Raw genomic sequence first — 27,758 nt, 5'->3', positions numbered from 1 at the left:
AGAAGATTTCTCTAAAAAATACACATTATTTCAAAAACTTATTAGCTGTGAAATAAGTTAAGGGTATTTCAAATGGCTTGTCTGCAAAGAAAGGTGAGATGTAGGAAATCACAGAAAGTCGAGGGGAAAATAAGTCAATATATACTTTGCCATATTGTGAACTAAGCCTTAGGCCAGCCACAATATAGTGGACCTGACCGTTAGAAACTTACAAGTAAGCTGGAATCTAGAAAAGTTGAAATCTTTATAAGTAACAACATTTATTAAAATGAATAACCAAGTGTTTTAATTGACATCAGAATATCAAAACAATAAACGTGAGAACACAGAAAAAATATAAATAAGGATATGAGGAGAACTTAATACAATAGAAAATGTATAAAATTCAGGTGAGGTAGTAAGTCCAAAGAATATTATTTGACAAGATTTAAAAGACACATTTTGATTAAGGAAAACCAAAACATAAGTAAAGAATATACAGAAAGAATCAGGACAATGTTATAGCAGAGAATATATGAAATGCCAGTAAATTTGAACATTTGTGTAAAGTGGACCATTTCCTAGCTCCTAAAGTTTACGAAAATTGACACAAGAGGAAATCATTTAAGGTCATCATGTCTGCCCTTGGCATTTTCGGAACGCCCTGGCCTCAGAATGCGGCATCTGTAGTCCATGGTAACCTGCGGAGAGGGGGCGGGGCAGAGGGAGGTGGGAACACTGCCCTCACTGTGAGAGTGGGTGTGGATATCTCTGCTGTGACTTAACAAAGGGCAGGGGAGAAGGGGGGCAATGGCAGGGCCCTCAGTGCCCGGCAGGCCCAGTCGTGTGTCTCAAGCATTTAGGCCCAGGCCAAAGTGCGCCTTCTTTGTCTGCACAGCTGCCCAAACTCTCACCTTTCCACTCAGGCCGTCCTCTTACTTGAAGTGTGTGTGGAACAGGTCCGCACAGTACACCTCGCTGCAAAGCTAACCATAGGTCTGGGCATCATAACTTCCTGCCAGGTGACCAAAGTTTGCAGGCAGATCGGTCGTGGGACACACGCGGGTAGCCTCCTGCCCAGGCCACAGGCCGTCCAAAGCCACTACCCCAGATCGGGGGAAGTTAAGCTGTACTGTCTGAGTCCCAGCCTCTAGAGGTAGTAGTGGACCAACACTTGTAGAAACCGGGTACGCGCGGGTAACTCATTGGAAGGACACAAAAAAATCTTTGTGGATTATCTGCTGAAGCTTACGAGCGTTCAAACCTAAGCCTCTTACAAGGTCAGCTGTTTAGCTAAACATGAGCTCATGATCTAAATTTACATAATAATGAAAATATCAGCTACAAGGGGAGACAAGCAGCAAAACCAATCATTACCAGAATTAGATTCCCTAGGCCATCCATCAGATGTTGGAATAATCAGGTGCAAGGCAGAAAGTATACACAAAACTGGAACTGAAACAAGGAACAAGGATGTTTTCAAAGACTGGTAGGATCTCTAAAATATTTTTAAGGTACATGTCATTGATAAAGCTAAATACTCAAAGGTTGTGTCATACAACAGATTCATCATTGAGATGAGTGAAATTATGCTGTTTTGAAAACTATGGCAGGTCAGATTTTCTGCCTAAATATATAAGAAGATTTCTCTAAAAATACACATTATTTCAAAGACTTATTGGCTGTGAAATAAGTTAAGGGTATTTCAAATGGCTTGTCTGCAAAGAAAGGTGAGATGTCGGAAATCACAGAAAGTCGAGGGGAAAATAGGTCAATGTATTCTTTGCTATATTGTGAACTAAGCCTTAGTCCAGCAACAATGTAGAGGACCTGACCCTTAGAAACTTACAGGTAAGCTGGAATCTTGAAAAGTTCAAATCTTTATAAGTAAAAAGATTTATTAAAATGAATAACCAAGTGTTTTAATTGACATCAGATGATCAAAACAATAAACCCTGAGAGCATAGAAAAAAGATAAATAAAGTTATGAGCAGAACTTAATACAACGGAAAACGTATAAAATTCAGGTGATGTAGTAATTCCATAGAATATTCTTTGACAATATTTAAAATACACACTTTGATTAAAGAAAACCAAAATATACGTAAAGAATATACAGAAAAAATCAGGAGAATGTTGAAGCAGAGAATATATGAAATGCCAGTAAATTTGAATATTTCTGTAAAGTGACCATTTCCTAGCTCCTAAAGTTTACCAAAATTGACATTAGAGGAAATCATTTAAGGTCATCATTTCTGCCCTTGGCATTTTCGGAAAGCCCTGGCCTCAGAATGCAGCATCTGTTCTCCATGGTAACCTGCGGAGAGCGAGCGGGGCTGAGGGAGGTTGTAACACTGCCCTCACTGAGGGAGTGGGTGTGGCCATCTCTGCGGTGACAGAACAAAGGCAGGGGAGAAGGGGGCCAAGGGCAGGGCCCTCATAGCCTGGCACGCCCAGTCGGGTGTCACAAGCATTTAGGCCGAGGCCAAAGGGCGCCTTCTTTGTCTGCACAGCTGCCCAAACTCTCACCTTTCCACTCAAGCCGCCCTCTTACTTGAAATGTGTGTGGAACGGGTACGCACAGTACACCTCGCTGCACGGCTCACCATAGGTCTGGGCATCGTAGCTTCCTGCCAGGTGACCGAAGTTCGCAGGCACATGGGTCGTGGGACACACGCGGGGAGACTCCTTCCCGGGCCACAGGGCGCCAAAAGCCACTACCCCAGATCGGTGGCAGCAGAGCAGTCCTGTCTGAGTCCCTGCCTCTAGAGGGAGTATTGGACCAACACTTGTAGTAAACGGGGTCATCGGGGTAACTCATTGGAGGGACACAAATAAATCTTTGCGGACTTTCTGATGAAGCTTACGAGCGTTCACACCTAAGCCTATTACAAAGTCAGATGTTTACCTAAACATGAGCTCATGATCTAAATTTACACGATAATGAAGAAATCAAATACCAGGGGAGACATTCAGAAAAAACAATCAATACCAGAATTAGATTCCCTAGGCCATCCATCACATTGCTATATGGTGAACTAAGCCTTAGGCCGGCAACAGTGTAGAGGAATGGACCCTTAGAAACGTATAAATAAGCTGGAATCTTTAAAAGTTCAAATCTTTATAAGTAAAAAGATTGATGAAAATGAATAACCAAGTGATTTAATTGACATCAGAAGATCAAAACAATAAACCCTGAGAACATAGAAAAAAGATAAATAAAGATATGAGCAGAGCTTAATACCACAGAAAACGTATAAAATTCAGGTGAGGTAGTAAGTCCAAAGAATATTCTTTGAAAAGATTTAAAAGACACACTTTGATTTAGGAAAACACAAACATAATTAAAGAATATATAGAAAGAATCAGGACAATGTTATAGCAGAGAATATATGGAATGCCAATAAATTTGAACATTTCTGTAAAGTTGACCATTTCCTAGCTCCTACAGTTTACCAAAACTGACACAAGAGGAAATCATTTAAGGTCATCATGTCTGCCCTTGGCATTCTCGTTACGCCCTGGCCTCAGAATGCAGGATCTGTAGTCCATGGTAACCTGCGGATAGTGGGCGGGGCTGAGGGAGTCTGAAACACTGCCCTCACTGAAGGAGTGGGTGTGGCCATCTCTGCTGTGACTGAACAAAGGGCAGGGGAGCAGGGGGCCCAGGGCAGGGCCCTCAGAGCCCGGCATGCCCAGTGTGGTGTCACATGCATTAAGGCCCAGGCCATAGGGCGCCTTCTTTGTCTGCACAGCTGCCCAAACTCTCACTTTTCCACTCAGGCCACCCACTTAGTTGAAGTGTGTGTGGAACCTGTCCGCGCAGTATACTTTGCTGCACAGCTAACCATAGGTCTGGGTATCGTAGCTTCCTGCCAGGTGACCGAAGATCGCAGGAGAGATGATTCCCAGGTTCACACACCGAGAGGCTCCTGCCCGAGCCACAGGCCGCACACTGCCCCTGCCCAAGTTCGGGAGCGGAAAGCAGCCCTGTCTAAGTCCCCTACCCCTAGAGGGAGTATTGGACCAACACTTCCAGAAAACGGGGTCCTTGTGGGCAACTCATTGGAGGGACACAAATAAATCTTTGCCGACTTTTTGCTGAAACTTACGAGCGTTCACACCTAAGCCTCTTACAAGGTCAGCTGTTTAGCTAAACATGAGCTCATGATCTAAATTTACACAATAATGAAGAAATCAGCTACAAAGTGAGACAATCAGCAAAAACAATCAATACCAGAATTAGATTCCCTAGGCCATCCTTGAGATGTTGGAATAATCAGGTGCTAGGCAGAAAATATACATAAACCTGGAAATGAAACAAGGAACAAGCATGTTTTCAAAGACTGGTAGGATCTCTAAAACATTTTTAAAGTACATGTCATTGATAAAGCTAAATACTCAAAGGTTGTTTAGTACAACAAATTAAGCAGTGAGAAGAGTGAAATTATGCTGTTTAGAAAACTATGGAAGGTGAGATTTTCTGCCTAATTATATAAGATGATTTCTCTAAAAAATACACATTATTTCAAAGACTTATTGGCTGTGAAATAAGTTAAGGGTATTTCAAATGGCTTGTCTGCAAAGAAAGGTGAGATGTAGGGAATCACAGAAAGCCGAGGGGATAATATGTCAATATATACATTGCTATATGGTGAACTAAGCCTTAGGCCGGCAACAGTGTAGAGGAATGGACCCTTAGAAACGTACAAGTAAGCTGGAATCTTTAAAAGTTCAAATCTTTATAAGTAAAAACATTTATTAAAATGAATAACCAAGTGTTTTACTTGACATCAGAAGATCAAAACAATAAACCCTGAGAACATAGAAAAAAGATAAATAAAGATATGAGCAGAACTTAATACAACAGAAAACGTATAAAATTCAGGTGATTTAGTAAGTCCAAAGAATATTCTTTGAAAAGATTTAAAAGACACACTTTGATTAAGGAAAACAAAAACATAAGTAAAGAATATACAGAAAGAATCAGGACAATGTTATAGCAGAGAATATATGAAATGCCAGTAAATTTGAACATTTCTGTAAAGGGGACCATTTCCTAGCTCCAAAAGTTTACCAAAACTGACACAAGAGGAAATCATTTAAGGTCATCATGTCTGCCCTTGGCATTCTCGGAACGCCCTGGCCTCAGAATGCAGCATCTGTAGTCCATGGTAACCTGCGGAGAAGGGGCGTGGCTGAGGGAGGTTGGAAGACTGCCCTCCGTGAGGGAGTGGGTGTGGCCATCTCTGCTGTGACTGAACAAAGGGCAGGGGAGCAGGGGGCCCAGGGCAGGGCCCTCAGAGCCAGGCAGACCCTGTGGGGTGTCACAAGCATTTAGGCCCAGGCCAAAGGGCGCCTTCTTTGTCTGCACAGCTGCCCAAACTATCACCTTTCCACTCAGGCCGCCCTCTTATTTGAAGTGTGTTTGGAACCTGTCCGCGCAGTACACCTCGCTGCAGAGCTAACCATAGGTCAGGGCATCGTACCTTCCTGCCAGGTGACCGAAGTTCGCAGCCAAATGGGTCCCTGGGACACATGCGGAGAGGCTCCTGCCCGGGCCACAGCCCGCCTACTGGCCCTGCCCCAGATCGAAGGCTGAAAAGCAGCCATGTCTGAGTCCACTGGCTCTCGAAGGAGTATTGGACCAACACTTGTAGAAAACGGGGTCCTTGCGGGCAACTCATTGGAGGGACACAAATAAATCTTTGCCGACTTTCTGCTGAAGCTTACCAGCGTTCACACCTATGCCTCTTACAAGGTCAGCTGTTTAGCTAAACAAGAGCTCATGATCTAAATTTACACAATATTGAAGAAATCAGCTACTAAGTGAGACAATCAGCAAAAACAATCAATACCAGAATGAGATTCCCTAGGCCATCCATCTGATGTTGGAATAATCAGGTGCAAGGCAGAAAATATACATAAAACTGGAACTGAAACAAGGAACAAGGAGGTTTTCAAAGGCTGGTAGGATCTCTAAAACATTTTTAAAGTACATGTCGTTGATAAACCTAAATACTCAAAGGTTGTTTAATACCACAGATTAAGCATTGAGAAGAGTGAAATTATGCTGCTTTGAAAACTATGGCAGGTGAGATATTCTGCCTAATTATATAAGAAGATTTCTCTAAAAAATAGACATTTTTCAAAGACTTATTGGCTGTGAAATAAGTTAAGTGTATTTCAAATAGCTTGTCTGCAAAGAAAGGTGAGATGTAGGGAATCACAGAAAGTCGAGGGGAAAATGTCAATATATACATTGCTATATGGTGAACTAAGCCTTAGGCCAGCCACAATGTAGAGGACCTGACCCTTAGAAACTTAAAAGTGAGCTGGAATCTTTAAAAGTTCAAATCTTTATAAGTAAAAAGATTGATGAAAATGAATAACCAAGTGTTTTAATTGACATCAGAAAATCAAAACAATAAACCCTGAGAACATAGAAAAAAGATAAATAAAGATAAGAGGAGAACTTAATACAACAGAAAACGTATAAAATTCAGGTGATTTAGTAAGTCCAAAGAATATTCTTTGAAAAGATTTAAAAGACACACTTTGATAAAGGAAAACTTAAACATAAATAAAGAATATAGAGAAAGAATCAAGACAATGTTATAGCAGAGAATATATGAAATGCCAGTAAATTTGAACATTTGTGTAAAGTGGACCATTTCCTAGCTCCTAAAGTTTACCAAAACTGACACAAGAGGAAATCATTTAAGGTCATCATGTCTGCCCTTGGCATTCTCGGTATGCCATGGCCTAGGAAGGCAGCATCTGTAGTTCATGGTAACCTGTGTAGAGGGGGCGGGGCTGAGGGAGTTTGGAACACTGCCCTCACTGAGGGAGTGGGTGTGGCCATCACTGTTGTGACTGAACAAAGGGCAGTGGAGCAGTGGTCCCAGTCCTGGGCCCTCAGAGCCCGTCATGCCCAGTGGGATGTCACAAGCATTTAGGCCCAGGCCAAAGGGCGCCTTCTTTGTATGCACAGCTGCCCAAACTCTCAACTTTCCACTCGGGACTCCCTCTTACTTGAAGTGTGTGTGGAACCAGTCCGCGCAGTACACCTCGCTGCACAGCTAACCATAGGTCTGGGCATCGTAGCTTCCTGCCAGGTGACCGAAGTTCACAGGCTGTTGGGTCCCTGGGACAGACGCGAATAGGCTCCTGCCTGGGCCTTAGGCCGCCCACTGCCATTGCCCAAGATCGTGGGGCACAAAGCAGCCCTGTCTGTGGCCGTGCCTCTAGAGGGACTATTGGACCAACATTTGTAGAAAACGGGGTCCTCGCGGGTATCTCATCGGAGGGACACAAATAAATCTTTGCGGACTTTCTGATGAAGCTTACGAGTGTTCAAACCTAAGCCTCTTACAAGGTCAGATGTTTAGCTAAACATGAGCTCATGATCCAAATTTAAACAATAATGAAGAAATCAGCTACAGTGGGAGACAATCAGCAGAAACAATCAATACCAGAATTAGATTCCCTATGCCATACATAAGACGTTGGAATAATCAGGTGCAACGCAGAAAATATACACAAAACTGGAAGTGAAACAAGGAACAAGGATGTTTTCAAAGACTGGTAGGATCTCTAAAACATTTTTAAAGTACATGTGATTGATAAAGCTAAATACTCAAAGGTTGTATAATGCAACATATTCATCCTTGAGAAGAGTGAAATTATGTTGTTTTGAAAACTATGGCAGGTGAGATTTTCTGCCTAATAGTATGAGAAGATTTCTCTAAAAATACACATTATTTCAAAGACATATAAGCTGTGAAATAAGTTAAGGGTATTTCAAATGGCTTGTCTGCAAAGAAAGGGGAGATGTAGGGAATCACAGAAAGTCGAGGGGAAAACGTCAATATATACATTGCTATATGGTGAACTAAGCCTTAGGCCAGCCACAATGTAGAGGACCTGACCCTTAGAAACTTAAAAGTGAGCTGGAATCTTTAAAAGTTCTAATCTTTATAAGTAAAAAATTGATGAAAATGAATAATCAAGTGATTTAATTGACATCAGAAGATCAAAACAATAAACCCTGAGAACATAGAAAAAAGATAAATAAAGATATGAGCAGAATTTAATACAACGGAAAACGTATAAAATTCAGGTGAGGTAGTAACTCCAAAGAATATTCTTTGACAAGATTTAAAAGACACACTTTGATTAAGGAAAACAAAACATAAGTAAAGAATATACAGAAAGAATCAGGACAATGTTATAGCAGAGAATATATGAAATGCCAGTAAATTTGAACATTTGTGTAAAATCAACCATTTCCTAGCTCCTAAAGTTTACCAAAACTGACACAAGATGAAATCATTTAAGGTCATCATGTCTGCCCTTGGCATTCTCGGTACGCCCTGGCCTCAGAATGCAGCATCTGTAGTCCATGGTAACCTGCGCAGAGGGGGCGTGGCTGAGGGAGTTTGGAACACTGCCCTCACTGAGGGAGTGGGTGTGGCCATCTCTGCTATGACTGAACAAAGGGCAGGGGAGCAGGGGGCCCAGGGCAGGGCCCTCAGAGCCCGGCAGGGCGAGTGGGGTGTCACAAGCATTTAGGCCTAGGCTAAAGGGCGCCTTCTTTGTCTGCACAGCTGCCCAAACTCTCACCTTTCCACTCAGGCCTCCCTCTTACTTGAAGTGTTTGTGGAACCTGTCCATGCAGTACACCTCGCTGCACAGCTAACCATAGGTCTGGGCATCTTGTCTTCCTGTCAGGTGACCGAAGTTCACAGGCAGTTGGGACCCTGGGACACACGCGAATAGGCTCCTGCCTGGGCCATAGGCCGCCCACTGCCTCTGCCCCAGATTGGGGGCCTCAAAGCAGCCCTGTCTAATTCCCCTGCCTTTAGAGGGAGTATTGGACCAACACTTGTAGAAAACGGGGTCCTCGCGGGCCACTCATTGGAGGGACACAAATAAATGTTTGATGACTTTCTGCTGAAGCTTACAAGCGTTCACACCTAAGCCTCTTACAAGGTTAGCTGTTTAGCTAAACGTGAGCTCATGATCTAAATTTACACAATAATGAAGAAATCAGCTACAAGGGGACATAATCTGCAAAAACAATGAATACCAGAGTTAGATTCCCTAGGCCATCCATCAGACGTTGGAATAGTCAGGTGCAAGGCAGAAAATATACATAAAACTGGAACTGAAACAAGGAACAAGGATGTTTTCAAAACTGGTAGGATCTCTGAAACATTTTTAAAGTACATGTCATTGGTAAAGCTAAATACTCAAAGGCTGTGTAATACAACAGATTCATCATTGAGAAGAGTGAAATTATGCTGTTTTGAAAACTATGGCAGATGAAATTTTCTGCCTAATAATATGAGAAGATTTCACTAAAAATACACATTATTTCAAAGACTTAATGGCTGTGTAATATGTTAAGGGTATTTTAAATGGCTTGTCTGCAAAGAAAGGTGAGATGTAGGAAATCACAGAAATTCGAGGAGTAAATAGGTCAATATATAGTTTGCTATATTGTGAACTAAGCCTTAGGCGAGCAACAATGTAGAGGACATGACCCATAGAAACTTACAAGTAAGCTGGAATATTAAAATGTTCAAACCTTTATAAGTAAAAAGATTTATTAAAATGAACAACCAAGTGTTTTAATTGACATCAGAAGATCAAAACAATAAACCCTGAGAACATAGAAAAAAGATAAATAAAGATATGAGCAGGGGCTTCCCTGGTGGCGCAGGGGTTAAGAATCTGCCTGCCAATGCAGGGGACACGGGTTCGAGCCCTGGTCTGGGAAGATCCCACATGCCGCGGAGCAACTAAGCCCGTGCGTCAAAACTACAGAGCCTGCGCATCTGGAGCCTGTGCTCCGCAACAGGAGAGGCCGCGACAGTGAGAGGCCCGCGCACCGCGATGAAGAGTGGCCCCCGCTCGCCGCAACTAGAGAAAGCTCTTACACAGAAACGAAGACCCAACACAGCCATAAATAAATAAATAAATAAACAAATAATTTATTAAAAAAAAAAGATATGAGCAGAACTTAATACAAGAGAAAACGTATAAAATTCAGGTGAGGTAGTAAGTCCAAAGAATATTCTTTGACAAGATTTAAAAGACACACTTTGGTTAGGAAAACAAAACATAAGTAAAGAATATACAGAAAGAATCAGGACAATGTTATAGCAGAGAATATATGAAATGCCAGTAAATTTGAACATTTCTGTAAAGTGGACCATTTGCTATCTCCTAAAGTTTACCAAAACTGACACAAGAGGAAATCATTTAAGGTCATCATGTCTGCCCTTGGCATTCTCGGAACGCCCTGGCCTCAGAATGCAGCATCTGTAGTCCATGGTAACCTGCGGAGAGGGGGCGGGGCTGAGGGAGCTTGGAACAATGCCCTCACTGAGGGAGTGGGTGTGGCCATCTCTGCTGTGACTGAACAAAGGGCAGGGGTGCAGGGGTCCCAGTGCAGGGCCCTCAGAGCCCGGCAGGCCCAGTTGGGTGTCACAAGCATTTAGGCCCATGCCAAAGAACGCCTTCTTTGTATGCACAGCTGCCCAAACTCTCACGTTTCCACTCAGGCCGCCCTCTAAATTGAAGTGTTTGTGGAACGTGTCCGCGCAGTACACCTCGCTGCACAGCCAACCATAGGTCTGGGCATCGTAGCTTCCTGCCAGGTGACTGAAGTTCGCAGGCATATGGGTCCCTGGGACACACACGGAGAGGCTCCTGCCCGGGCCACAGGCAGCCCACTGCCACTGCCACTGCTCGTGGGGTGCAAAGCAGCCCTGTCTGAGGCCGTGCCTCTAGAGGGAGTATTGGACCAACACTTGTAGAAAATGGGGTCCTCGCGGGCAACTCATTGGAGGGGCACAAATAAATCTTTGTGTACTTTCTGATGAAGCTTACGAGTGTTCACACCTAAGCCTCTTACAAGGTCAGATGTTTAGCTAAACATGAGCTCATGATGTAAATTTACACAATAATGAAGAAATCAGCTACAGGGGGAGACAATCAGCAAAAACAATCAATACCAGAATTAGATTCCCTAGGCCATCCATCAGACGTTGGAATAATCAGGTGCAAGGCAGAAAATATACACAAAACTGGAACTGAGACAAGGAAGAAGGATGTTTTCAAAGACTGGTAGGATCTCAAAACATTTTTAAAGTACATGTCTTTGATAAACCAAATACTCAAAGGTTGTGTAATACAACAGATTCATCATTGAGAAGAGTGAATTTATGCTATTTTGAAAACTATTGTAGGTCAGATTTTCTGCCTAAATATATAAAAAGATTTCTCTAAAAAATACACATTATTTCAAAGACTTATTGGCTGATAAATAAGTTAAGGGTATTTCAAATAGCTTGTCTGCAAAGAAATGTGATATGTAGGAAATCACAGAAAGTCGAGGGGAAAATAGCTCAATATATACTTTGCAATATTGTGAACTAAGCCTTAGGCCAGCATTAATGTAGAGGACCTGTCCCTTAGAAACTTATAAGTAAGCTGGAATCTTGAAAAATACAAATATTTATAAGTAAAATGATTTATTAAAAGGAATAACCAAGTGTTTTAATTGACATCAGATTATCAAAACAATAAACCTGAGAACATAGAAAAAAGATAAATAAAGATATGAGCAGAACATAATACAAAGGAAAACGTATAAAATTCAGGTGATGTAGTAAGTCCAAAGAATATTCTTTGACAAGATTTAAAAGACACACTTTGATTAAGGAAAACAAAGACATAAGTAAAGAATATACAGATAAAATCAGGAGAATGTTGTAGCAGAGAATGTATGAAAGGCCATTAACTTTGTATATTTCTGTAAAGTGCACCATTTCCTAGCTCCTAAAGTTTACCAAAATTGACACTAGAGGAAATCATTTAAGGTCATCATGTCTGCCCTTGGCATTCTCGGAACACCCTGGCCTCAGAATGCAGCATCTGTAGTCCATGGTAACCTGCGGAGAGGGGGCGGGGCTGAGGGTGGTCGGAACACTGCCCCCACTGAGGGAGTGGTTGTGGCCATCTCTGCTGTGACTGAACAAAGGGCAGGGGAGAAGGGGGCCAAGGGCAGAGCCCTCAGAGCCCGGCAGGCCCAATGGGGTGTCACAAGCATTTAGACCTAGGCCAAAGGGCGCCTTCTTTGTCTGCACGGCTGCCCAAACTCTCACCTTTCCTAATCAGGCCGCCCTTTTACTTGAAGTGTGTGTGGAACCGGTCCGCACAGTACACCTCACTGCACAGCTAACCATAGGTCTGGGCATCATAGCTTCCTGCCAGGTGACCGAAGTTCGCAGGCAGATGGGTCGTGGGACACATGCGGGGAGCCTCCTGCCCGGGCCACAGGCCGCCAAGAGCCATTACACCAGATCGGTGGCAGCAAAGCTGTCCTGTCTGAATCCCTGCCTCTAGAGCGAGTTTTGGACCAACACCTGTAGAAAACGGGGTCCTCGGGGTAACGCACTGCAGGGACAAAAATAAATCTTTGCTGACTTTCTGCTGAAGCTTACGAGCGTTCACAACTAAGCCTCTTACAAGGTCAGCTGTTTAGCTAAACATGAGCTCATGATCTAAATTTACACACTAATGAAGAAATCAGCTACAAGGTGAGACTAGCAGCAAAAACAATCAATACCAGAATTAGATTCCCTAGGCCATACATCAGATGTTGGAATAATCAAGTGCAAGGCAGAATATATACATAAAACTGGGACAGAAACAAGGAACAAGGATGTTTTCAAAAACTGGTAGGATCTCTAAAACATTTATAAAGTACATGCCATTGATAAAGCGAAATACTCAAAGGTTGTGTAATACAACAGATTCATCATTGAGAAGAGTGAAATTATGCTGTTTTGAAAACTATGGCAGGTCATATTTTCTGCCTAATTATATAAGAAGATTTCTCTGAAAAATATACCTTATTTGAAAGACTTATTGGTTGTGAAATAAGTTAAGGGTATTTCTAATGGCTTCTCTGCAAAGAAAGGTGAGATGTAGGAAATCACAGAAAGTAGAGGGGAAAATAGGTCAATATATACTTTGCTATATTGTGAACTAAGCCTTAGGCCAGCAACAATGTAGAGGACTTGACCCTTAGAAACTTACAAGTAAGCTGGAATCTTGAAAGGTTCAAATGTTTATACGTAAAAAGATTTATTAAAATGAATAACCAAGGGTTTTATTTGACATCAGAAGATCAAAACAATAAACACTGAGAACATAGAAAAAAGATAAATAAATATATGAGCAGAACTTATTACAAAGGAAAACCTATAAAATACAGGTGATGTAGTAAGTCCAAAGAATATTCTTTGAAACATTTAAAAGACACACTTTGATTAAGGAAAACAAAAACATAAGTTAAGAATATACAGAAAGAATCAGGACAATGTTATAGCAGAGAATATATGCAATGCCAGTAAATTTGAACATTTGTGTAAACTGAACCATTTCCTAGCTCCTAAAATTTACCAAAACTGACACAAGAGGAAATCATTTAAGGTCATCATGTCTGCCCTTGGCATTCACAGAACACCGTGGCCTCAGAATGCAGCATCTGTAGTCCATGGTAACCTGCGGAGAGTGGGCGGGGCTGAGGGAGGCTGGAACACTGCCCTCACTGAGGGAGTGGGTGTGGCCATCTCTGCTGTGATTGAACAAAGGGCAGGGGAGAAGGGGGCCAAGTGCAGGGCCCTCAGAGCCCGGCAGGCCCAGTCGGGTATCACAAGCATATAGGCCCAGATAAAAGGGCGCATTCTTTGTCTGCACAGCTGCCCAAACTCTCACCTTTCCACTCAGGCCGCCCACTTACTTGAAGTGTGTGTGGAACCGGTCCGCACAGTACTCCTCGCTGCACAGCTGACCATAGGTCTTGGCATCGTAAGCTTCCTGCCAGGTGACCGAAGTTGGCAGGCAGATGGGTCGTGGGACACACGTGGGGAGACTCCTGCCCGGGACACAGGCCGACAAAATCCACTACCCCAGATCGGTGGCAGCAAAGCAGTCCTGTCTGAGGCCGTGCCTCTAGAGGGAGTATTGGACCAACACTTGTAGAAAACGGGGTCTTCGCGGGCAACTCATTGGAGGGACACAAATAAATTGTTGCGGACTTTCTGCTGAAGCTTACGAGTGTTCACACCTAAGCCTCTTACAAGGTCAGATGTATAGCTAAACATGAGCTCATGATCTAAATTTACAGAATAATGAAGAAATAAGCTACAGGGGGAGACAATCAGCAAAAACAATCAATACCAGAATTAGATTCCCAAGGCCATCCATCAGACGTTGGAATAATCAGGTGCAAGGCAGAAAATATACATAAAACTGGAACTGAAACAAGGAACAAGCATGTTTTCAAAGACTGCTAGGATCTCTAAAACATTTTTAAAGTACATGTCATTGATAAACCAAATACTCAAAGGTTGTGTAATACAACAGATTCATCATTGAGAAGAGTGAAATTATGCTGTTTTGAAAACTATTGCAGATCAGATTTTCTGCCTAAATATATAAAAAGATTTCTCTAAAAAATACACATTATTTCAAAGACTTATTGGCTGTGAAATAAGTTAAGGGTATTTCAAATGGCTTGTCTGCAAAGAAAGGTGAGATGTAGGGAATAACAGAAAGTCGAGGGGAAAATAGGTCAATATATACTTTGCAATATTGTGAACTAAGCCTTAGGCCAGCAACAATGTAGAGGAACAGACCCTTAGAAAGTTACAAGTAAGATGGAATCTGCAAAAGTTCAAAATTTATAAGTAAAAAGTTTTATTAAAATGAGTAACCAAGTGTTTTAATTGATATCAGAATATCAAAGAAATAAACCCTGAGAACATAGAAAAAAGATAAATAAAGATATGAGCAGAACTTAATGGAAAGGAAAACGTATAAAATTCAGGTGATGTAGTAAGTCCAAAGAATATTCTTTGAAAAGATTTAAAAGACACACTTTGATAAAGGAAAACAAAAACATAAGTAAAGAATATACAGAAAGAATCAGGACAATGTTATAGCAGAGAATATATGAAATGCCAGTAAATTTGAACATTTCTGTAAAGCGGACCATTTCCTAGCTCCTAAAGTTTACCAAAACTGACAAAAGAGGAAATCATTTAAGGTCATCATGTCTGACCTTGGCATTCTCGGAACGCCCTGGCCTCAGAATGCAGCATCTGTAGTCCATGGTAACCTGCGGAGAGGGGGCGTGGCTGAGGGAGGTTGGAAGACTGCCCTCACTGAGGGAGTGGTTGTGGCCATCTCTGCTGTGACTGAACAAAGGTCAGGGGAGCAGGGGGCCCAGGGCAGGGCCCTCAGAACCCGGCCGACCCAGTGGGGTGTCACAAGCATTAAGGCACAGGACAAAGGGCGCCTTCTTTGACTGCACAGCTGCCCAAACTCTCACCTTTCCACTCAGGCCGCCCTCATATTTGAAGGGTGTTTGGAACCTGTCCGCGCAGTACACCTCGCTGCACAGCTAACAATATGTCAGGGCATCGTAGCTTCCTGCCAGGTGACCGAAGTTCGCAGGCAAATGGGTCCCTGGGACACATGCGAAGAGGCTCTTGCCCGGGCCACAGTCCACCCACTGGCCCTGCCCCAGATCGAAGGCTGAAAAGCAGCCATGTCTGAGTCCACTGCCTCTCGAAGGAGTATTGGACCAACACTTGTAGAAAACGTGGTCCTTGCGGGCAACTCATTGGAGGGACACAAAGAAATCTTTGCCGACTTCCTGCTGAAGCTTACCAGCGTTCACACATAAGCCTCTTACAAGGTCAGCTGTTTAGCTAAACATGAGCTCATGATCTAAATTTACACAATATTGAAGAAATCAGCTACAAAGTGAGACAATCAGCAAAAACAATCAATACCAGAATGAGATTCCCTAGGCCATCCATCTGATGTTGGAATAATCAGGTGCAAGGCAGAAAATATACATAAAACTGGAACTGAAACAAGGAACAAGGAGGTTTTCAAAGGCTGGTAGGATCTCTAAAACATTTTTAAAGTACATGTCGTTGATAAACCTAAATACTCAAAGGTTGTTTAATACCACAGATTAAGCATTGAGAAGAGTGAAATTATGCTGTTTTGAAAACTATGGCAGGTGAGATTTTCTGCCTAATTATATAAGAAGATTTCTCTAAAAAATAGACATTATTTCAAAGACTTATTGGCTGTGAAATAAGTTAAGTGTATTTCAAATGGCTTGTCTGCAAAGAAAGGTGAGATGTAGGGAATCACAGAAAGTCGAGGGGAAAATAGGTCAATATATACATTGCTATATGGTGAACTAAGACTTAGGCCAGCCACAATGTAGAGGACCTGACCCTTAGAAACTTACAAGTAAGCTGGAATCTTGAAAAGTTCAAATCTTTATAAGTAAAAAGATTTATTAAAATGAATAACCAAGTGTTTTAATTGACATCAGAATATCAAAACAATAAACCTGAGAACATAGAAAAAATATAAATAAAGATATGAGCAGAACTTAATACAATAGAAAACGTATAAAATTCAGGTGATGTAGTAAGTCCAAAGAATATTCTTTGACAAGATTTAAAAGACACACTTTGATTAAGGAAAACCAAAACATAAGTAAAGAATATACAGAGGGCTTCCCTGGTGGCGCAGTGGTTGAGAGTCCGCCTGCCGATGCAGGGGACACGGGTTCGTGCCCCGGTCTGGGAAGATCCCACATGCCGCAGAGCGGCTGGGCCCATGAGCCATGGCTGCTGAGCCTGCGCATTCGGAGCCTGTGCTCTGCAAGGGGAGAGGCCACAACAGTGAGAGGCCCGCCTACCGCAAAAAAAAAAAAAAAAAAAAAAAAAAAAAAAAAAAAAAAAAAGAATATACAGAAAGAATCAGGACAATGTTATAGCAGAGAATATATGAAATGCCAGTAAATTTGAACATTTCTGTAAAGCGGACCATTTCCTAGCTCCTAAAGTTTACCAACTGACACAAGAGGAAATCTTTTAAGGTCATCATGTCTGCCCTTGGCATTCTCGGTATGCCCTGGCCTCAGAATGCAGCATCTGTAGTCCTTGGTAACCTGCGGAGAGGGGGCGGGGCTGAGGGAGGTTGGAACACTGCCCTCACAGAGGGAGTGGGTGTGGCCATCTCTGCTGTGACTGAACAAAGGGCAGGGGAGCAGGGGTCCCAGGGCAGGGCCCTAAGAGTTCGGGAGGCCCAGTGGGGTGTCACAAGCATTTAGTCCCAGGCCATAGGGCGCCTTCTTTGTCTGCACAGCTGCCCAAACTCTCACCTTCCCACTCAGGCCGCCCTCTTACTTGAAGTGTGTGTGGAACCTGTCCACGCAGTACATCTCGCTGCACAGCTAAACATAGGTCTGGGCATCGTAGCTTCCTGCCAGGTGACCGAAGTTCGCAGGCAAATGGGTCCCTGGGACACATGCGGAGAGGCTCTTGCCCGGGCCACAGGCCGCCCACTGGCCCTGCCGCAGATCGAAGGCTGAAAATCAGCCATGTCTGAGTCCACTGCCTCTCGAAGGAGTATTGGACCAACACTTGTAGAAAACGGGGTCCTTGCGGGCAACTCATTGGAGGGACACAAATAAATCTTTGCCGACTTTTTGCTGAAGCTTACGAGCGTTCACACCTAAGCCTCTTACAAGGTCAGCTGTTTAGCTAAACATGAGCTCATGATCTAAATTTACACAATAATGAACACATCAGTTATAAGGGGAGACAATCAGCAAAAACAATCAATACCAGAATTAGATTCCCAAGACCATCCATCAGATGTTGGAATAATCAGGTGCAAGGCAGGAAATATACATAAAACTGCAAATAAAACAAGGAACCAGGATGTTTTCCAAGAGAGGTCGGTTCTCTAAAACATTTTTAAAGTATATGTCATTGATAAAGCTAAATACTAAAAGGTTGTGTAATACAACAGATTCATCATTGAGAAGAGTGAAATTATGCTGTTTTGAAAACTATGGCAGGTCAGATTTCCTGCGTAAATATATATATATAATAAGATTTCTCTGAAAACTACACATTATTTCAAAGACTTATTGGCTGTGAAATAAGTTAAGGGTATTTCAAATGGCTTGTCTTCATAAAAGGTGAGATATAGGGAATCACAGAAAGTCGATGGGAAAATATGTCAATATATACATTGCTATATGTTGCTCAAAGTATTAGGCTAGCAACAATGTAAAAGACCTGACCGTTAGAAAGTTGGAGTCTTCAAAATTTCATATCTTTTTAAGTAAAAAGATTTATTAAAAAGAATAACCAAATGTCTTAATTGACATCAGAAGTTCAAAACAATAAACCCTGAGAACATAGAAATATATAAAGATATGAGAAGAACTTAATACAAAAGAAAACGTATAAAATTGAGGTGATTTAGTAAGTCCAAAGAATATTCTTTGACAAGATTTAAAAGACACACTTTGATTAAGGAAAACAAAAACGTAAGTAAAAAATATACAGAGAGAGTCAGGACAATGTTATAGCAGAGAATATATGAAATGCCAGTAAATTTGAACATTTCTGTAAAGGGGACAATTTCCTAGCTCCTAAAGTTTACCAAAACAGACACAAAAGGAAAGCATTGAAGGTCATCATGTCTGCCCTTGGCATTCTCTGAATGCCCTGCCCTCAGAATGCAGCATCTGTAGTGCATGGTAACCTGCGGAGATGGGGCGTGGCTGAGGGAGTTGGGAACACTGCCCTCACTGACGGATTGGGTGTGGCCATCTCTGCTGTGACTGAACAAACGGCAGGGGAGCAGGGGCCCAGGGCAGGGCCCTCAGAGCCCGGCAGGCCCAGTGTGGTTTCACAAGCATTTAGGCCCAGGCCATAGGGCGCCTTCTTTGTCTGCACAGCTGCCCAAACTCTCAACTTTCCACTCAGGCCGCCCTCTTACTTGAAGTGTGTTTGGAATCTGTCCGCGCAGTACACCTCACTGCACAGCGAACCATAGGTCTGGGCATCTAAGCTTCCTGCCAGGTGACCGAAGTTCGCTGGCAGATGGGTCACTGGGACACACGCGAAGAGCCTCCTAAACGAGCCACAGGCCGCCCACAGCCCCTTCCCAGGTCGGGGGCCGCAAAGCAGCCCTGTCTGAGTCCCCTGCCTCTAGAAGGAGTATTGGACCAACACTTCTAGAAAACGGTGTCCTCGCGGGCAACTCATGGGAGGGACACGAATGAATCTTGGCTGACTTTCTGCTGAAACTTACGAGTGTTCACAGCTAAGCCTCTTACAAGATCAGCTGTTTAGCTAAACATGAGCTCATGATCTAAATTTACACAATAATGAAGAAATCAGCTACAAGGGGAGACAATCAACGAAAACAATCAATACCAAATTTATATTCCCAAGGCCATCCATCAGATGTTGGAATAATCACGTGGAAGGCAGAAATATATACATAAAACTGGAACTGAAACAAGAAACAAGGATGTTTTCAAAGACTGGTAGGATCTCTAAATTATTTTTAAAGTATATGTAACTGATAAAGCTAAATAATCAAAGGTTGTGTAATACAACAGATTTATCATTGAGAAGAGTGAAATTATGCTGTTTTGAAAACTATGGCAGGTCAGATTATTTGCCTAACTATGGAAGAAGATTTATCTAAAAATAATACACATTATTTCAAAGACTTATTGGCTGTGAAATAAGTTAAGGGTATTTCAAATGGCTTGTCCGCAAAGAAAGGTGAGATGTAGGGAATCACAGAAAGTCGAGGGGAAAGTATGTCAATATATACATTGCTATATGTTCAACTAAGCCTTAGGCCAGCAACAATGTAGAGGACCTGACCCTTAGAAATTTGGAATCCTCAAAAGTTCAAATCTTTATAAGTAAAAAGATTTATTAAAATGAATAACCAAGTGTTTTAATTGACATCAGAAGATCAAAACAATAAACCCTGAGAACATAGAAAAAAGATAAATAAAGATATGTGCAGAACTTAATACAACAGAAAACGTAGAAAGTTGAGGTGATTTAGTAAGTCCAAAGAATATTCTTTGAAAAGATTTAAAAGACACACTTTGATTAAGGAAAGCAAAAACATAAGTAAAGAATATACAGAAAGAATCAGGACAATGTTATAGCAGAGAATATATGAAATGCCAGTAAATTTGAACATTTCTGTAAAGGGGACCATTTACTAGCTAGGAAAGTTTACCAAAACTGACACACGAGGAAATCATTTAAGGTCATCATGTCTGCCCTTGGCATTCTCTGAACACCCTGGCCTCAGAATGCAGCATCTGTAGTCCCTGGAAACCTGCAGAGATGGGGGGGGGCTGAGGGAGTTTGGAACACTGCCTTCACTGAGGGAATGTGTGTTGCCATCTCTGCTGTGACTGAACAAAGGGCAGGGGAGCAGGGGGCCTAGGGCAGGGCCCTCAGATCCCGGAAGGACCAGTGGAGTGTCACAAGCATTTAGGCCCAGGCCAAAGGGCGCCTTCGTTGTCTGCACAGCTGCCCAAACTCTCAACTTTCCACTCAGGCCACCCTCTTAGTTGAAGTGTGTGTAGAACCTGTCCACGCAGTACACCTCGCTACACAGCTTACCATAGTTCTGGGCATTTTAACTTCCTGCCAGGTGACCGAAGTTCGCAGGCAGATGGATCCCTGGGACACATGCAGAGAGGATCCAGCCCGGGCCACAGGCCGCCCACTGCCTCTGCCCCAGATCGGGGACCACCTAGCAGCCCTGTCATGGTCCCCTGACTATACATGTAATATTGGACCAACACTTATGGAAGAAGGGGTCCTGGCGGGCAACTCATTGGAGAGACACAAAAAAGTCTCTCCCGACTTTCTGGTGAAACTTATATGCGTTCAAACCTAAGCCTCTTACAAGATAAGCTGTTTAGCTAAACATGAACTCATGATCTAAATTTACACAATAATGAAGTCATCAGCTACAAGGGAGACAATCAGCAAAAACAATCAATACCAGAATTAGATTCCCTAGGGCATCCATCAGATGTTGGAATAATCAGGTGCAAGGCAGGAAATATATATAAATCTGGAACTGAAACAAGGAACAAGGATGTTTTCAAAGACTGGTAGGATCTCTAAAACATTTTTAAAGTACATGTCATTGATAAAGCTAAATACGCAAAGGCTGTGTAATACAACAGATTTATCATTGAGAAGAGTGAAATTATGCTGTTTTGAAAACTATGGCAGGACAGATTTTCTGCCTAATTATATAAGAAGATGTATCTAAAAAATATACATTATTTCAAAGACTTATTGGCTGTGAAATAAGTTAAGCTTATTTCAAATGGCATCTCTCCAAAGAATGGTGAGATGTAGGAAATCACAGAAAGTCGAGGGTAACATATGTCAATATATACATTGCTATATGTTGAAATAAGCCTTAGGCCAGCAATAATGTAGAGGACCTGACCCTTAAAAACTCACAAGTAATTTGGAATCTTCAAAACTACAAATATTTATAAGTAAAAAGATTTATTAAAATGAATAACCAACTGTTTTAATTGACATCAGAAGATCAAAACAATAAACTCTGAAAACATAGAAAAAAGAAAAGTAAAGATATAAGAAGATCTTAATACAACAGAAAACGTATAAACTGGAGGTGATTTAGTAAGTCAAAAGAATATTCTTTGAAAATATTTAAAGACACATTTTCATTAAGGAAAACAAAAACATAACTAAAGAATATAAAGAAAGATTCAGGACAATGTTATAGCAGGGAATATATGAAATGCCAGTAAATTTGAATATTTCTGTAAAGTGGATCATTTCCTAGCTCCTAAAGTTTACCAAAACTGACACAAGAGGAAAACATTTAAGGTTATCATGTCTGCCTTTGGCATTCTCGGAACGCTCTGGCCTCAGAATGCAGCATCTGTCGGCCATGGTAACCTGTGCAGAGTGGGCGGGGCTGAGGGAGGTTGGAACACTGCCCTCACTGAGGGTGTGTGTGTGGCCATTTCTGCTGTGACTGAACAATGTGCAGGGGAGCAAGGCTGCCAGGGCAGGGCCCTCAGAGCCCGGCAGGCACAGTGGGGTGTCACAAGCATTTAGGCCCAGGACAAAGGGTGCCTTCTATGTCTGCACAGCTGCCCAAACTCTCAACTTTCCACTCAGGCCGCCCTCTTACTTGAAGTGTGTGTGTAACCTGTCCGTGCAGTACACCTCGCTGCACAGCTAACCATAAGTCTGGGCATCGTAGCTTCCTGCCAGGTGACCGAAGTTCACAGGCAGATGGTTCCCTTGGCGACACGCAGAGAGGCTCATGCTCGGGCCACAGGTTGCCCTCTGCCAATGCCCCAGATCGGCGTCCGCAAAGCAACGCTCTCTGAGTCCCCTGACTCTACAGAGAGTATGGGACCAACACTTGTAGAAAACGGTGTCCTTGCGGGCAACACATTTGAGGGAAACAAATAAATCTTTGCCGACTTTCTCCTGAAACTTACGAGCGTTCACAACTAAGACTCTTACAGGGTCCGCTGTTTAGCAAAACATCAGCTCATGATCTAAATTTACACAATAATGTAGAAATCACCTACAAGGGGAGACAATCAGCAAAAACAATCAATACCAGAAATAGACTCCCATGGGCATGCATCAGATGTTGGAATAATCAGGTGCAATGCAGGAAATATACATAAAACTGGAACTGAAACAAGGAACCAGGATATTTTCAAAGACAGGTAGTTTCTCTAAAACATTTTTAAAGTACATGTCATTGATAAAGCTAAATACTCAAAGGTTGAGTAATACAACAGATTCATCATTGAGAGGAGTGAAATTATGCTGTTTTGAAAACTATGGCAGGTCAGATTTTCTGCCTAATTATATAAGATTTCTCTAAAAAATACACATTATTTCAAAGATGTTATGGCTGTAAAATAAGTTAAGCTTATTTCAAATGGCTTGTCTGCAAAGAAAGGTGAGATGTAGGAAATCACAGAAAGTCGAGGGGAAAATATGTCAATATATACATTGCTATATGTTGAACTAAGCCTTAGGCCAGCAACAATGTAGAGGACCTGACCCTTAAAAACTTATAAGTAAGCTGGAATCTTCAAAAGTTCAAATCTTTATAAGTAAAAAGATTTATTAAAATGATAACCACGTGTTTTAATAGACATCAGATGATCAAAACTATAAACCCTGAGAACATAGAAAAAAGATAAATAAAGATATGAGCAGAACTTAATACAACAGAAAACGTATAAAATTCAGGTTATGTAGTAAGTCCAAAGAATATTCTTTGAAAAGAGTTAAAAGACACACTTTGATTAAGGAAAACACAAACATAAGTAAAGAATATACAGAAAGAATCAGGACAATGTTACAGCAGAGAATATCTGAAATACCTGTAAATTAGAACATTTCTGTAAAGTGGACCTTTTCCTAGCTCCTAAAGTTTACCAAAACTGACACAAGAGGAAATCATTTAAGGTCATCATGTCTGCCCTTGGCATTCTCGGAACGCCCTGGCCTCATAATGCAGCATCTGTAGTCCATGGTAACCTGCGGAGAGGGGGCGAGGCTGAGGGAGGTTGGAAAACTGCACTCACTGAGGGAGTGGGAGTGGCCATCTCTGCTGTGACTGAACATAGGGCAGGGGAGCAGGAGCCCAGGGCAGGGCCCTCAGAGCCCGGCAGGTGCAGTGGGGTGTCACAAGCATTTAGGCCCAGGCCGAAGAGCGCCTTCTTTGTCTGCACCGCCGCCCAAACTCTCAACTATCTACTCAGGCCGCCCTCTTACTTGAAGGGTGTGTGAAAGCTGTCCGCGCAATACACCTCGCTGCAGAGCTAACCATAGGTCTGTGCATCGTAGCTTCCTGCCAGATGACCGAAGTTCGCAGGCAGATGTGTCCCTGGGATACATGCGGAGAGGCTCCTGCCCGGGCCACAGGACGCCCAATGCCACTGCCACAGATCGGGGGCCGCAAAGCAGCCCTGTCTGAGTCCCTGCCTCTAGAGGAAGTATTGGACCAACACTTGTAGAAAACGGGGTCCTCACGGGCAACTCATTGGAGGGACACAAATAAATCTTTGCCGACTTTCTGATGAAGCTTACGAGCGTTCACACCTAAGCCTCTTACAAGGTCAGCTGTTTAGCTAAACATGAGCTCATGATCTAAATTTACACAATAATGAAGAAATCAGCTACAAATGGGAGACAATCAGGAAAAACAATCAATACCAGAATTAGATTCCCAAGGCCATCCATCAGATGTTGGAATAATCTGGTGCAAGGCAGGAAATATACATAAAACTGGAACTGAAACAAGGAACAAGGATGTTTTCAAAGACTGGTAGGATCTCTAAAACATTTTTAAAGTACATGTCATTGACAAAGCTAAATACTCAAAGATTTGTAATACAACAGATTCATCATAGAGAAGAGAGTAATTATGCTGTTTTGAAAACTATCCAGGTCAGATTTTCTGCCTAATTATATAAGAAGATTTCTCTTAAAAATACACATTATTTAATGACTTATGGGCTGTGAAATATGTTAAGGGTATTTCAAATGGCTTGCCTGCACAGAAAGGTGAGATGTAGGGAATCACAGAAAGTCGGGGGGAAAATAGGTCAATATATACTTTGCCATATTGTGAACTAAGCCTTAGGCCAGCAACAATGTAGAGGATCTGACCCTTAGAAACTTACAAGTAAGCTGGAATGTTTAAAAGTTCAAATCTTTATACGGAAAAAGATTTATTAAAATGAATAACCATGTGTTTTATATGACATCAGAATATCAAAACAATAAACCCTGAAAACATTGAAAAAAGAGAAATAAAGATATGAGCAGAACTTAATGCAAAGGAAAACGTATAAAATTCAGGTGATTTAGTAAGTGCAAAGAATATTCTTTGAAAAGATTTTAAAGACACAGTTTGATTAAGGAAAACAAAAACATAAGTAAAGAATATACAGAAAGAATCAGGACAATGTTATAGCAGAGAATATATGAAATGCCAGTAAATTTGAACATCTGTGTAAAGTGGACCATTTCCTAGCTCCTAAAGTTGACCAAAACTAACACAGAAGGAAATCATTTAAGGTCATCATGTCTGCCCTTGGCATTCTCGGAATGCCCTGGACTCAGAATGCAGCATCTGTAGTCCATGGTAACCTGCGGAGAGGGGGAGGGGCTGAGGGTGGTTGGAACACTGCCCTCACAGAGGGAGTGGGTGTGGCCAATTCTGCTGTGAGTGAAGAAAGGGCAGGGGAAAAGCGGGCCCAGGGCAGGGCCCTCAGAGCCTGGTAGTCCCAGTGGGGTGTCACAAGCATTTAGGCCCAGGACAAAGGGCTCCTTCTTTGTCTGCACAGCTGCCAAAACTTTCACCTTTCCACTCAGGCCGCCCTCTTACTTGAAGTGCATGTGGAACCTGTCCGCGCAGTACACCTCGCTGCACAGCTAACCATAGGTCTGGGCATCATAGCTTCCTGCCAGGTGACCGAAGTTCGCAGGCAGATGGGTCACTGGGTCACACGCGGAGAGGCTCCTGCCCAGGCCAGTGACCGCCCACTGCCACTGCCACAGATCGTGGGGCACAAAGCAGCCCTGTCTGAGGCCGTGCCTCTAGAGGGAGTATTGGACCAACACTTGTAGAAAACGGGGTCCTCGCGGGCAACTCATTGGAGGGACACAAATAAATCTTTGCAGAGTTTCTGATGAAGCTTACGAGTGTTCACACCTAAGCCTCTTACAAGGTCAGCTGTTTAGCTAAACATGAGCTCGTGATCTAAATTTACACAATAATGAAGAAATGAGCTACAGGGGGAGACAATCAGCAAAAACAATCAATACCAGAATTAGATTCCCTAGGCCATCGGTCAGACGTTGGAATAATCAGGTGCAAGGCAGAAAATATACATAAAACAGGAACTGAAACAAGGAACAAGGATGTTTTCAAAGATTGGTAGGATCTCTAAAACATTTTTAAAGTACATGTCATTGATAAAGCTAAATACTCAAAGGTTGTGTAATACAACAGATTCATCATTGAGAAGAGTGAAATTATGCTGTTTTGAAAACTATGGCAGGTCTGATTTTCTTCCAAAATATATAGGAAGATTTCTCTAAAAAATACAAATTATTTCAAAGACTTATTAGCTGTGAAATAAGTTAAGGGTATTTCAATTGGCTTGCCTGCAAAGAAAGGTGAGATGTAGGAAATCACAGAAAGTCGAGGGGAAAATAGGTCAATATATACTTTGCTATATGGTGAACTAAGCTTTAGGCCAGCAACAAGGTAGAGGACCTGACCGATAGAAACTTACAAGTAAGCTGGAATCTAGAAAAGTTGAAATCTTTATAAGTAACAACATTTATTAAAATGAATAACCAAGTCTTTTAATTGACATCAGAATATCAAAACAATAAACCTGAGAACACAGAAAAAATATAAATAAGGATATGAGGAGAACTTAATACAATAGAAAATGTATAAAATTCAGGTGAGGTAGTAACTCCAAAGAATATTCTTTGACAAGATTTAAAAGACACACTTTGATTAAGGAAAACCAAAACATAAGTAACGAATATAAAGAGACAATCAGGACAATGTTATAGCAGAGAATATCTGAAATGCCAGTAAATTTGAACATTTTTGTAAAGTGGACCATTTCCTAGCTCCTAAAGTCTACCAAAACTGACACAAGAGGAAATCATTTAAGGTCATCATGTCTGCCCTTGGCATTCTCGGAACGCCCTGGCCTCAGAATGAAGCATCTGTAGTCCTTGGTAACCTGGGTAGAGGGGGCGGTGCTGAGGGCGGTTGGAACACTGCCCTCACTGAGGGAGTGTGTGTGGCCATCTCTGCTGTGACTGAACAAACGTCAGGGGAGCAGGGGGCCCAAGGCAGGGCCCTCAGAGCCCGGCAGGCCCAGTGGGGTGTAACAAGCATTTAGGCCCAGGCCAAAGGGCGCCTTCTTTGTCTGCACAGCTGCCCAAACTCTCACCTTTCCACTCAGGCCGCCATCTTACTTGAAGTGTGTGTGGAACCTGTCCGTGCAGTAAAACTCGCTGCAGAGATAACCATAGTTCTGGGCATCGTAGCTTCCTGCCAGGTGACCGAAGTGTGCTGGCAGATGGGTCACTGGGACACACGCGGAGAGGCTCCTGCCCGGGCCACACGCCGCTCACTGCCCCGGAACCAGATCGGAGGCCGCAAAGCAGCCCTGTCTGAGTCCCTGCCTCTAGAGGAAGTATTGGACCAACACTTGTAGAAAACGGGGTCCTCACGGGCAACTCATTGGAGGGACACAAATAAATCTTTGCCGACTTTCTGATGAAGCTTACGAGCGTTCACACCTAAGCCTCTTACAAGGTCAGCTGTTTAGCTAAACATGAGCTCATGATCTAAATTTACACAATAATGAAGAAATCAGCTACAAATGGGAGACAATCAGCAAAAACAATCAATACCAGAATTAGATTCCCAAGGCCATCCATCAGATGTTGGAATAATCTGGTGCAAGGCAGGAAATATACATAAAACTGGAACTGAAACAAGGAACAAGGATGTTTTCAAAGACTGGTAGGATCTCTAAAACATTTTTAAAGTACATGTCATTGACAAAGCTAAATACTCAAAGATTTGTAATACAACAGATTCATCATAGAGAAGAGAGTAATTATGCTGTTTTGAAAACTATCCAGGTCAGATTTTCTGCCTAATTATATAAGAAGATTTCTCTTAAAAATACACATTATTTAAAGACTTATGGGCTGTGAAATATGTTAAGGGTATTTCAAATGGCTTGCCTGCAC

This window comes from Mesoplodon bidens (assembly GCF_964165515.1).
Source record: "Mesoplodon bidens genome assembly, chromosome: Y".
Taxonomy (NCBI): Eukaryota; Metazoa; Chordata; class Mammalia; order Artiodactyla; family Ziphiidae; genus Mesoplodon; species Mesoplodon bidens.
The sequence above is the reverse complement of the archived record's forward strand: the minus strand, read 5'-3'. Positions refer to the sequence as shown.